Source organism: Rhinichthys klamathensis, unplaced genomic scaffold, assembly GCF_029890125.1.
Source record: "Rhinichthys klamathensis goyatoka isolate OS25496 unplaced genomic scaffold, OSU_Roscu_1.1 h1tg000241l_1, whole genome shotgun sequence".
NCBI lineage: Eukaryota > Metazoa > Chordata > Actinopteri > Cypriniformes > Leuciscidae > Rhinichthys > Rhinichthys klamathensis.
In genome coordinates, this window is record NW_026606763.1 from 522,804 (window position 1) to 537,983 (window position 15,180).

A 15,180-nucleotide genomic window follows, 5' to 3' on the forward strand; every position below is an offset into this window, starting at 1 on the left:
CCTTCTGAAAGGTCAGGTCTACATCCAGGTCTACATCTGCCGTGTGTTTACATCATAGTAGTGAAGTTTGAAGCAATCAGGTGATTTCAAAGCTTTTTGAAAGTGACAGACTTCCTGCTGCCAGTTGGTGGCGCTATAACCGGGGTGGCGGTGCCGCCGGCTTTGGCCCTTTCACGCTGCTCGCAGCTATATTTATATATATATATACACACACACACACACATATATATATATATATATATATATATATATATATATATATATACATAAATATATATATATTGTTTTTTTAAGAGACAAGACAGAATATTACTTGCCTGATCTGATTAGAAAAATAGTGTTTGTGTGTGTGTGTGTGTGTGTGTGGCGTAATTGAACAATGTAGACATAAAGACATACTCCGTCCTTTTGTTCATACAGGACATTATTCAAACTGCAAAGTGTTTACTTATATTTGTGTACACTCGCAATAAAACACAACATTGTGCTTTTGTCAAACTATAAACTCTTGTCAAACTGTAAACTACAACTGTCACCCAACCAAAATCTCTTACACACACACACACACACACAGTTTAAAAGCAAAAAATATCAAACAATCCTATTTAAAAACAGTCTGTGGGAGCCATCTTTTGGACATTCATCATATCGCATTGGTTTTCATTTCTTGTCATCAAACAGAGCCCTAATCTGTTTATTTTTTCAGTTACACATTCTACATTGATTAAAAAAGAAAAATCAAAGGTGTTTTTATTTTATACAGAAATAAATAATCTATCATTCAGATGAGAATAAAGTTAGTGTTAGTTCAAATTTTAAGGAAAACAAATATATGATCTGAAATATAGCACATTCATGTAAAATTCATTTAGGTTCGATTACCAAACATACAATCTTAATGTAATTTAAAGCAAACAATACATTTAAAATATATGGGTTGTATGACTATTTTTTAATATAAAAAGATATATATCCAAAAAGACAAGGTCTAAAGTTTAACAAGGGTTAAACTCGTATCACTGTAACAGACACAATCACACACACAATCACACACACACACACACAAGTCAAATCACTTACATTTTAGATGCAATATTGACTTTTTTTCTGTTTCAGCAGCGAAAATAGTTAAACAAAGATCACAGCAGAACCATCGCGCATCTCACAGCAACGCGTTCTCATTACTGAATGATTCAGCATTTTGAACGAATCGGTTGACTCAAAGATTCAATGACCAATCAATCCATAAACATCTATCTCATAAGTGTTTACTTATATTTGTGAACAATCGCAATAAAACACAACATTGTGCTTTTGTCAAACTGTAAACTACAACTGTCACCCAACCAAAATCTCTTTTTTATTTTATACAGAAATAAATAATCTATCATTCAGATGAGAATAAAGGTAGTGTTAGGTCAAATTTTAAGGAAAACTCTGAAATATAGCACATTCATTTAAAATTCATTCAGGTTCAATTACCAAACATACAAATCTTAATGTAATTTAAAGCAAACAATACATTTAAAATATATGGGTTGTATGCCTATTTTTTTTTATATAAAAAGATATATATCCAAAAAGTAACAGACACAATCATACACACACACACACACACACACACACACACACACACACACACACACACACACACACACACACACACACACACACACACACAGACACACACACAAGTCAAATCACTTACATTTTATATGCAATATTGACTTTTTTCTGTTTCAGCAGTGAAACTAGTTAAACAAAGATCACAGCAGAACAATCGAGCATCTCACAGCAACGTGTTTTCTCATTACTGAATGATTCAGCATTTTGAACGAATCGGTTGACTCAAAGATTCAATGACCAATCCATAATCTGTCTCATTCATGAATGACTCAGCCGTTCGAACGAATCGTTCGAACAAATGAATCAATGACTCGCTCATTAAGACGGTCGCCTGGCGACACCTAATGACGGCTTAGTGATATGTTTAAAAGTATCATTCTTTCAAACGATTGTTAATTAACTCATATTTGAAACATAAGCTATATATATATATATACATACATATATACACACAAAAATAAAATAAAAACACATTTGAAGCGTGTTTGCTTACTAAATTGTGAGCAGAACGAAAGTTGCAGCAAATATCAGCAACAGGAGTCAAATTTCATTAATCACGAGAGTGAAGAGCTGACTGAAAAGATGATGACGGAATAGGCTATTTTATGTAAAAGCGCCTATTTAAGCGAATCTATCATTGTACTCTTTTGTTGTTGTGTTTTCCGTGAAAAATAATAGACTATTGAACTCACAATTCAAGCAATTGGCCCCCGATATTGCACTAATTTTAAAGTGACACTAAAAAGTATGCGGCTGCAGTGGCATTCATTACGGTGCGCGTCCATGGCGACGAGCGAGCAAAACAGAGCGAACGTTTTTTCATTTCTACTTCCATAGAAATTCATTCGAGCGCACTGTGAGCGCCACCACTATAAATGTCCTTACTTTACTTTCACTTTTAAGTTAGCGATATAAAAGCCCCCGGTGTTACACGTCAAATAACCGGTGAGAAAAAATTCTCGGAGTCACATAGCAGCTACCTATATTTAAATACAACAGGCCTACCTGATTTTGAACACAAGAGGGCAGTATAGCCCTATGTATTATTTGATATATTTATTTTTTAACTGAATAGTGCATCCTGGCTGTTTTTAAACTTGTACATTATTCTTAAATTGAAAACAAGAATAAAATGGGTTTAGTTCTGATATTTGTATAATTTTATCTAGAAATAAATGGTGTATAATTAAATTTTTAGAAGATATGAGGCTTTTAGTGTTTATTTTTTTTTACATGACTTTAATCCCTCGCCATAGCAAAACAATTAGAGATATTCAATAGATATTCACATTTATGCTTCTTTAATGTATTTTCATCATGTTGAAAAAGTTTGGTGGGAATAAAATAAACCACTTAAGAGGAGTGGGTAAAAATGTAGAGCCTGGTTTTGCAAAACATCCACATTAAGACCAAAATAGCCCACTTCCTGTTGGGCTGGCTTAAAGTTGTTTGGCCCGATGAGATCTATATGTGTACAGAGTTTCATAATATTACATGCAAGTGTGTTTGATTTATGGACCAAATTTTCTGACCAAGTTAATTTAATTAATAAACTAATTATATAAAACTATTTTCAATGCACTACAATTCAACTGGTTATATGCCTTTACTTATTAATACAACTTATTTAAAAAATACAAGGCGTAAGACATTTTTTTTTCTTTTTTAATGCAGGCCAAACCACACAGCAGTCAAATGGTTAATCTAGCCCCCCTCCCCCTCCCCACACTCACAGACACACACACACACACACACATAGACGTAGGCTCAGAGAGAGAGAGACATAAAATGACAATTTTCAAACCAAAATATCTGACTTCCTGTTGGTTGGAGCTATTGAGTGTAAATTAGAAAGTTGTCTGGCTGGAGGAGAACAATACACATACCGATTTTTATTACTGTAGATAAAATCAATCCCCCCACTTTTGACAAAAGGTGGCGCTACTGAGCCCCTCACCACGCCCGTTTCTGAAACTCTGCACATGTCTACTGTCTAATAAATGTGATGTGTCTGTCGGGTTTCATGCAATTTCAAGTATGTTAAGAGTCTCAAAAGCATCAAACAAGAATATTAAAGTTTGATGTGTTGCCACGGCAACAGTATCTAAGATATCAATAATCCTTTCACAGGTCTACATCTGGCGTGTGTTTACATTATACACATAAAGTTTGAAGCAAATCGGGTAAAAATAAGAGGGTGATTTCAAAGCATTTAGGAAGTGACACACTTCCTGCTGCCAGTTGGTGGCGCTATAATTTTGACTCACAATAGTCACATCCATGTGATCGGCCTCTTACAACGAACACACTGTTGAAGTTTCATCAAGATCAGTTAATGTATGCAGTAGTTATGACACACTTCCTGTTTCACGTTTCTCGCCATAATTTTGTTTCCTCGCCACGGCCAAACCGTTCGAGATATCAAAAATCCCCTCGCAAACTTTCATCCTCAATGTCTTGACTTCATGCTGACCGAGTTTCGTGCCGTTTGTTTGAATTCTCTAGGAGGAGTATTTCACATTCCATTGCGTGTGTTTTACCAACAACCCTAAATAGCCGACTTCCTGTTGGGCTGGGGTAAAAAGTAAGAGTGTGAAGTATATATGAAACGAGGAGATCTACATGTGTACCGAGTTTCATATTATTACATGCAAGCGTGTTTGATTTATGGACCATGTTTTCGGACCCCGTTCCAGGGGGCGCTGTCGAGCCCCCCTGCCACGCCCGGGTACCATCTTCAGCCCGGCCCTGATGGTCGCGGGTTCTGACATGTGTGCAAAGTTTCAGGAGTTTTTGAGCATGTTAAGGCCTCCAAAAGTGTCCAAAAGGTAGCAGAAAAATAATAAGAAGAATAATAAAATATAGCTGCGAGCAGCGATTACGGGCCCAAGCCGGTGGCACCGCAACCCCGGTGCCTTTAGTTACCTAAAGGCACCGGGGTGGCGGTACCACCGGCTTTGGCCCTTCATCGCTGCTCGCAGCTATATTTATTTATATATATATATATATATATATATATATATATAAAGCCGGTGGCACCGCCACCCTGGTGCCTTTAGGGTTATTGTGCACGACGTGCAAAAACGTAACCCTGCTTTGACTGTCGAAAAGAAGTGTGCTGTAGAGCTTGTATCAGTGTGGGCTCTGCAAAAGTGTGCATTGAGGGCACATGTCAACCACAAAGTATGCGAGAGCAACCTTCTGAAAGGTCAGGTCTACATCCAGGTCTACATCTGCCGTGTGTTTACATCATAGTAGTGAAGTTTGAAGCAATCAGGTGATTTCAAAGCTTTTTGAAAGTGACAGACTTCCTGCTGCCAGTTGGTGGCGCTATAACCGGGGTGGCGGTGCCGCCGGCTTTGGCCCTTTCACGCTGCTCGCAGCTATATTTATATATATATATACACACACACACACACATATATATATATATATATATATATACATAAATATATATATATTGTTTTTTTAAGAGACAAGACAGAATATTACTTGCCTGATCTGATTAGAAAAATAGTGTTTGTGTGTGTGTGTGTGTGTGTGTGGCGTAATTGAACAATGTAGACATAAAGACATACTCCGTCCTTTTGTTCATACAGGACATTATTCAAACTGCAAAGTGTTTACTTATATTTGTGTACACTCGCAATAAAACACAACATTGTGCTTTTGTCAAACTATAAACTCTTGTCAAACTGTAAACTACAACTGTCACCCAACCAAAATCTCTTACACACACACACACACACACACAGTTTAAAAGCAAAAAATATCAAACAATCCTATTTAAAAACAGTCTGTGGGAGCCATCTTTTGGACATTCATCATATCGCATTGGTTTTCATTTCTTGTCATCAAACAGAGCCCTAATCTGTTTATTTTTTCAGTTACACATTCTACATTGATTAAAAAAGAAAAATCAAAGGTGTTTTTATTTTATACAGAAATAAATAATCTATCATTCAGATGAGAATAAAGTTAGTGTTAGTTCAAATTTTAAGGAAAACAAATATATGATCTGAAATATAGCACATTCATGTAAAATTCATTTAGGTTCGATTACCAAACATACAATCTTAATGTAATTTAAAGCAAACAATACATTTAAAATATATGGGTTGTATGACTATTTTTTAATATAAAAAGATATATATCCAAAAAGACAAGGTCTAAAGTTTAACAAGGGTTAAACTCGTATCACTGTAACAGACACAATCACACACACAATCACACACACACACACACAAGTCAAATCACTTACATTTTAGATGCAATATTGACTTTTTTTCTGTTTCAGCAGCGAAAATAGTTAAACAAAGATCACAGCAGAACCATCGCGCATCTCACAGCAACGCGTTCTCATTACTGAATGATTCAGCATTTTGAACGAATCGGTTGACTCAAAGATTCAATGACCAATCAATCCATAAACATCTATCTCATAAGTGTTTACTTATATTTGTGAACAATCGCAATAAAACACAACATTGTGCTTTTGTCAAACTGTAAACTACAACTGTCACCCAACCAAAATCTCTTTTTTATTTTATACAGAAATAAATAATCTATCATTCAGATGAGAATAAAGGTAGTGTTAGGTCAAATTTTAAGGAAAACTCTGAAATATAGCACATTCATTTAAAATTCATTCAGGTTCAATTACCAAACATACAAATCTTAATGTAATTTAAAGCAAACAATACATTTAAAATATATGGGTTGTATGCCTATTTTTTTTTATATAAAAAGATATATATCCAAAAAGTAACAGACACAATCATACACACACACACACACACACACACACACACACACACACACACACACACACACACACACACACACACACACACACACAGACACACACACAAGTCAAATCACTTACATTTTATATGCAATATTGACTTTTTTCTGTTTCAGCAGTGAAACTAGTTAAACAAAGATCACAGCAGAACAATCGAGCATCTCACAGCAACGTGTTTTCTCATTACTGAATGATTCAGCATTTTGAACGAATCGGTTGACTCAAAGATTCAATGACCAATCCATAATCTGTCTCATTCATGAATGACTCAGCCGTTCGAACGAATCGTTCGAACAAATGAATCAATGACTCGCTCATTAAGACGGTCGCCTGGCGACACCTAATGACGGCTTAGTGATATGTTTAAAAGTATCATTCTTTCAAACGATTGTTAATTAACTCATATTTGAAACATAAGCTATATATATATATATACATACATATATACACACAAAAATAAAATAAAAACACATTTGAAGCGTGTTTGCTTACTAAATTGTGAGCAGAACGAAAGTTGCAGCAAATATCAGCAACAGGAGTCAAATTTCATTAATCACGAGAGTGAAGAGCTGACTGAAAAGATGATGACGGAATAGGCTATTTTATGTAAAAGCGCCTATTTAAGCGAATCTATCATTGTACTCTTTTGTTGTTGTGTTTTCCGTGAAAAATAATAGACTATTGAACTCACAATTCAAGCAATTGGCCCCCGATATTGCACTAATTTTAAAGTGACACTAAAAAGTATGCGGCTGCAGTGGCATTCATTACGGTGCGCGTCCATGGCGACGAGCGAGCAAAACAGAGCGAACGTTTTTTCATTTCTACTTCCATAGAAATTCATTCGAGCGCACTGTGAGCGCCACCACTATAAATGTCCTTACTTTACTTTCACTTTTAAGTTAGCGATATAAAAGCCCCCGGTGTTACACGTCAAATAACCGGTGAGAAAAAATTCTCGGAGTCACATAGCAGCTACCTATATTTAAATACAACAGGCCTACCTGATTTTGAACACAAGAGGGCAGTATAGCCCTATGTATTATTTGATATATTTATTTTTTAACTGAATAGTGCATCCTGGCTGTTTTTAAACTTGTACATTATTCTTAAATTGAAAACAAGAATAAAATGGGTTTAGTTCTGATATTTGTATAATTTTATCTAGAAATAAATGGTGTATAATTAAATTTTTAGAAGATATGAGGCTTTTAGTGTTTATTTTTTTTTACATGACTTTAATCCCTCGCCATAGCAAAACAATTAGAGATATTCAATAGATATTCACATTTATGCTTCTTTAATGTATTTTCATCATGTTGAAAAAGTTTGGTGGGAATAAAATAAACCACTTAAGAGGAGTGGGTAAAAATGTAGAGCCTGGTTTTGCAAAACATCCACATTAAGACCAAAATAGCCCACTTCCTGTTGGGCTGGCTTAAAGTTGTTTGGCCCGATGAGATCTATATGTGTACAGAGTTTCATAATATTACATGCAAGTGTGTTTGATTTATGGACCAAATTTTCTGACCAAGTTAATTTAATTAATAAACTAATTATATAAAACTATTTTCAATGCACTACAATTCAACTGGTTATATGCCTTTACTTATTAATACAACTTATTTAAAAAATACAAGGCGTAAGACATTTTTTTTTCTTTTTTAATGCAGGCCAAACCACACAGCAGTCAAATGGTTAATCTAGCCCCCCTCCCCCTCCCCACACTCACAGACACACACACACACACATAGACGTAGGCTCAGAGAGAGAGAGACATAAAATGACAATTTTCAAACCAAAATATCTGACTTCCTGTTGGTTGGAGCTATTGAGTGTAAATTAGAAAGTTGTCTGGCTGGAGGAGAACAATACACATACCGATTTTTATTACTGTAGATAAAATCAATCCCCCCACTTTTGACAAAAGGTGGCGCTACTGAGCCCCTCACCACGCCCGTTTCTGAAACTCTGCACATGTCTACTGTCTAATAAATGTGATGTGTCTGTCGGGTTTCATGCAATTTCAAGTATGTTAAGAGTCTCAAAAGCATCAAACAAGAATATTAAAGTTTGATGTGTTGCCACGGCAACAGTATCTAAGATATCAATAATCCTTTCACAGGTCTACATCTGGCGTGTGTTTACATTATACACATAAAGTTTGAAGCAAATCGGGTAAAAATAAGAGGGTGATTTCAAAGCATTTAGGAAGTGACACACTTCCTGCTGCCAGTTGGTGGCGCTATAATTTTGACTCACAATAGTCACATCCATGTGATCGGCCTCTTACAACGAACACACTGTTGAAGTTTCATCAAGATCAGTTAATGTATGCAGTAGTTATGACACACTTCCTGTTTCACGTTTCTCGCCATAATTTTGTTTCCTCGCCACGGCCAAACCGTTCGAGATATCAAAAATCCCCTCGCAAACTTTCATCCTCAATGTCTTGACTTCATGCTGACCGAGTTTCGTGCCGTTTGTTTGAATTCTCTAGGAGGAGTATTTCACATTCCATTGCGTGTGTTTTACCAACAACCCTAAATAGCCGACTTCCTGTTGGGCTGGGGTAAAAAGTAAGAGTGTGAAGTATATATGAAACGAGGAGATCTACATGTGTACCGAGTTTCATATTATTACATGCAAGCGTGTTTGATTTATGGACCATGTTTTCGGACCCCGTTCCAGGGGGCGCTGTCGAGCCCCCCTGCCACGCCCGGGTACCATCTTCAGCCCGGCCCTGATGGTCGCGGGTTCTGACATGTGTGCAAAGTTTCAGGAGTTTTTGAGCATGTTAAAGCCCCCAAAAGTGTCCAAAAGGTAGCAGAAAAATAATAAGAAGAATAATAAATAATCCTAAGGAAAACAATAGGGCCTTCGCCCTTTGGGCTTGGGCCCTAATAATAATAATAATAATAATAATAATAATAAATAATCCTAAGGAAAACAATAGGGCCTTCGCCCTTTGGGCTTGGGCCCTAATAATGGCTCCTCCCTGGTCATTGTCGCCTGTCAATGACGTAATATCCGCGTTATCCCTTCTGCTCGTACTGCCATAGTAACCATGGCGACAGACGTGCACAACTGCGTAGCGGCACCCTCACGCTGTTGTTGTTTCGTTCAAACATTATTGACCATGGCACGCAGACTTTGGGACAAAAGGAGAACTAAAACGAGGATCAATATCAGCGTGGCGTTTTCGAGATGCCGAGAGCTCCTCGTTTGTGACAAACTTCGACTTGACAGAGACGCAACTCTTGCATGTGCTTTATTAGACAGGTGAGCAAATGTACATAAAAATAATCAATGTTATATAGCTCAACATGATGAAATGTTAGAATATGATCATTATGTTATTCTAATGTTGATCTATTTTACAGCTAGTCTCATACAGACAAACTAACACATAAGAATAACATTATAACTTTCAACTCACTCAATGACGACAAGTTCCATAATTCCGCTTGCATCAACTTACGCCTTTGTTATTGTAAGAGGTTAGCGACACCTAGCGGCGAATTTTTTTTACATATTGTAGCTTTAAGTTAAAATGACTTAAACATCCAAGTTGATTGTACTTAAGGTAGCAACTTTTTATAGTTAACAATAGTAAAATCATGGTTAGATCAATGTAACTAGCTACTATAAAACAAAATATGCTATTTAAAAATTTAGCTTTTGATGCTACAGTTTTTTCAGCTGCAGTCAAGCTAAATTTTACATAAAACTTTACAATAAGGTTTCATATAACATAAAATAATAAAAATATTTCTAAACTAAACTAACTTATTAAACTTAGTTTTTGTTAACTTCAACATTTACATGATTAAAATCAAAAGTTCTTTCTATTAATATTATTTAATGGAAGAGCTAATATGAACTTACAATGAACAGTTGTATTTTTATTAACAAAATAAAATGTATTGCTCATCGTTAATGTTAGTTAATGCATTAACCAATGTTAACTAATGGAACCGTTAAGGTTACCAAGTAAGTTACAAGCTAATATCAAAAAGTAGTTTATTATATTGAAGCTGTTTAAGAAGTAATATCTTTAACATTAAATATCGGATGATAATATATTTTTATAATCAAAACAGTATATTGGCACAACTTGAACAGATAATAAAACTATAGTCGAAAAACAACGGTAGCATTTAGCTTAATATTTTGCTACCAAAACAGATGCAATGACTCAAACAAATAGCTAGAATCTTTTTTTAACTGATTCTATCTGAACAAAATTATTTACTAAAATGAAATTGACTTACCAATGCTTATTTAGAAATCGTTGATGTTCCTAAATGGTGCATTCAAATTTACAGCCTTAGTTTTCTTTAAAACAGACAAAAAAAAAAAACGATTTAGCGTAATGTTACGCTTTGGAAATAGCGGGGGGAAAAATAACCTAAACTTTTGCACCATACATTGAAAAACATTTTGGGTTAGGGTTTACTTAGTCTCGCGTAGCCAGACCTTCAGACTGACGGCTGAAGGTCTGGAACTCATAGCAGCTTTCTTTGGCCAAGGCCCGCCCATAAGGCCGTTTGACCGACAAACAACCAATTACAGTTCGTTTCGTTCAGCGTCACGTGGAAATGTCCCCACAACAACAGACCGGCGTGCAACAAGTCAGTCAGCATAGAAAATCAAAGGAGGAGAAGAAAACCGAACACAATACTGAATCGGCCAGCTGCGATGTCAGCATCTGTTGTTTCATGTTTGCCCGCAAACGCGGCTGATATCCCCTTCACAGTTAGGTATTTCACTTGATCTTCCATAATAGATAGGAGGGGACACACAACTAGTAAAGTTGGATCTGCTGGGAATCCTTATAAATGCTGACAAAGGGTCGGCCAGGCTTGGAAAATAATACTCTTCCCAAATCCCGTCGGCAAACAGGCTAAAATATCTCTTTTTGTCTCCACTAAGTGCCTCAAACAAAACTCCTGGACATCTCTTAAAGAGTCTACGCCGTGAACCTCGCATACTTTTGAGAATCCTACGTTTAGCTGATCTTGATAAATGCTCATTGTCACTCATGTAAACACAACAGTTTTTCTTCCGCAATCACACGTCTGCGCTTTGTTTCCCGGCAGACCGAAAATAAACGCGACACTCGCGCCCCCCCGGAAATCCGATAAAATTCAACCAATCAGATGACGACTTCGACATTCCTGAAGTGTTTCCAGTTAAGTGTACCATATGCATCAGACGTTTAGCCAACGTTCCGTGGGCGTGACGTCTGAGGCTGAGACTAGGGTTTACTTTGAGACAATTTCCACTCAGAAATTGCTAGTAAATTTCCCTAAAAATTACAAAGAACTGGAAATTAACCTTGTATGAAAGTATGTTCTTGTAAAAAGTAATCCAATCTTATGTAACTTTTTTACAGTGTAAAAGTTTATTTGTTGCATGATAATAAAACCAGTTTAGCTAATGTTGACGAAGATAGCTGCGTAAAACATGGTAGATTATCTCTCTTGGGCTGTAAACCTTTTTATAAGGCATCTTCAAGTACTGCATAACACAACCCTACATGCTCATGTGACTCAGTGACCGAATTACCATAGCACGAGGTGAATTACGGTCAGAATTTAGTCACCCTCAGAACTGAGTAGCATTTCAAAGGGCCTTTATAAACCAGTACTCGATAGCCGGCAGCTATTTCATATAGGAAGCACAACTTATCACCGAAACACAGAGCGGTCCTCTCTTGCACGCACACTTACGGATGCTAGACACCCTGGAGAAATGTAAATTTCCCTGTGTTCATTTAATCTGCTGCAGCGTATGGCATTTATTCAGAAAACAAAGCAAACTGCAAGGAAAAAACGCTCTGATTTCATTAAAGTCTGATATATGTCGTCAGTAACACAGCTTTGGGAATGAAACAATCGATATTCAACATCACTACCGCATTTTAATTTTACCGCACTACCCCCCAACCATATATATTTTGATTACAAATCTGCCAGCCTGGCTTCTTTTAGGAATAGAAAAACCAAACATGTCCAACATGCGCTTATATGTGTGTTTGCCTTTGCACAAAACCCCATGAGCTTTGAGCTGTCGCATCCATCACTGTCAGGACTAATTATTGCACCACACTTTTCTGTGTGCCGTGCAAACATGGTGCAAGCTTCTGTCCCTCTCTCTCTCGAGATCGTTCCATCTCCATTTGAGGTCACAATGGCCGTCTTTAGTTTTAACAACCCCCCTTTTATGTCTTGAGACCTTAAGGGGTCATGCGGATGCATTTAAAGGGCCATATTCCACACCATTTAAGTCCACTTATAACGTTAGTCAAGGTTTCTGGCACTAAAAAATTTCATAATTTAGTTTCACAAGACCATTTCCCACCCTCTCTCTGACTCTTAGATCTGAACGGTCTGCTTTTTGCTTCTGTAGCTTTAAAAATGTTATTATGTAAACAACCTCTGTTATGATTAGTTTGACCTTATCTAACATTCACAACCTTGAGACTCTCTTTCTGAAAAAAAAAGAAAAAGTGAAAACACGAAAGTGAAAAATAATGTTTTTTGGAAAAGGAAAGATAGAAAGACAAACTGTGGCATTTTTTTCAGTAGATTGTTTAAATAAATACTACTACTAATAATTATAATAAAAGTACTATTTAATAAATATTAATAAGTTTAAAACAAATTTGGAAGGAGAGTAACAAAGGAGAATGGAAAAAATTTGCTATATTTGTCAAGAGTTTGGTAATAATAATAATTATTATTATTTGACTGTGCTACTTTTTATTTGGAAATAAAAATAAATTCTTGAAAAATATTTTACAGTTTTTGGACATTTTGTTAATAATTATCTGTTAAAACTACTAAAAAAAACGACCAAAAATACCACAGTGTTATATGGTATTCTTGAGAGTACCTTGGAGTGCATGTAAATACCATAGTACATGGATTACAAAGTACTATTCAGGAATAAGGCCATAAAAGTATTCAAAATTACCATGGTATTACCAGCTGATACAATCACTGCACTATACCGCCACAATACATTTTTATAAGAGTTATTTCACTGCAGAATTCATTGTCTTTATATTCCCTAGCTGTATACCTTCATAAATTGCCAATGCCACTTTTTATATTCCTATTTTTATTAAGTTGTCAGCTGTACCGAGAGAAATCTAACCTGCATTTCACTCTCAGATAATGAAGTTTCTTATATTACAGGTCTAAAGTTCTCTGAGGTCCACAAGGAACGGCTGTCCGCTTTGGAATTGATTCAAGATTTCTGGAATCCAGCCCGCGCTCTACTGATTCACCATTAATGCCATAATGACTGTTTTGGCAGCAGATTTAAAATGGTGCTTTGGGAAGCCGGTCATTAAAAACATGTTGTTTGATTAAAATCAGAGAATGTTTTTCATCTGTACTGTGGGTTCAGAACAAAAGTGAGATACGCTAGAAATGATCTCCAAACACAACACACACACGGAAATGCATTCACATTTCCGCCACCGCTGAGGTGCGAATCACGATGGCAGTGAGTTTGTCACGGTGGGGTGCAGGTAAGTGTGAGATTCTGTGTTGTGCTAACACATTAGCTCTGTTCCAAAACCTAGCAAGCTGCTTTGTTGTTTACAGCATACAGTACATTGACAACTGAAACCACACCTCATAAACTGCTTGGGAAACTAAACTAGTTAATCCACCTTATTTAGCTACACTACACACTAATAACTTAAGGAGGAAGCTATTGCTTAGCATTGAAGAAAGCTGTCTGTTAGCATTCCAATTCATCTCAATAGGATTTCCTCAGCTAGCATAGCACACCATGCTAATAATGCTAGCTTTGCTTATGGGCAGTTTTTGAGCCAATAAAATATTTTGTCTGGAGAGTGACCTCTGACCCGACGCATGACGTAGGGTGTAGGAGTAGCGTAAGCTTAGGTGAGAGTAGACGCCTCTCGCGGTTCAAACAAGAGCTGGTCAACAAACTCAAGCTCCTCCGACATTTCTCTTTAAAAATGGTCGTTTTAGACTTCTACTTCGTGACCAGTGTTGCTCTATCCTCTGCACTTACAGGTTCGTCAATACGTCATACGTCGGGTCAGAGGTCACTCTTCCGCCGGAACTAGACTCACATACGGCCGTTACCGGAAGCCAGTCATTCTAGTTTATAAAGTTATAAATATGGATGTTTTTCTTACAAAAACTCATCGCTTCGCTTCAGAAGGACTTTATTAACCCCTGGAGCCATATTGATTACTTTTATGATTGATGGATGCGCTTTTTTGGGCTTCAAAATCTATGGTAGGCTACCCCATTCACTCCCATTATAAAGCTGAGAAGAGCCAGGACATTTTTTTAAAATATAAATCCCATCGTGTTTGGCTGAAAAAAGAAAGTCATATTCACCTAGGATGGCTTGAGGGTGAGTAAATTATGGGAATTTTCATTTTTGGGTGAACTATCCCTTTTATGTTCGCATAACCGATAAAAACAAAACAAAAAAACGTCTTAAAACATTTAAAAAACTGTACGTTTTGAACATTCAGAAATAATGTATTAATGAACATTAGCAAAACGTTCTTAGACCATATTTTTATAAGCCGGGAATGTGTTACCAAACTGGAAAAAAACTGATCAGATGGACAGAACCATGAGACACAGTCTGAGATGTCTGACACCAGGGAAAACGAAGGACGATTTGTCTGACAACAGGAGTCAGATTAGTGACAAACTCGCTTGTACAGCAGCGGTGCGGGTGTGAGG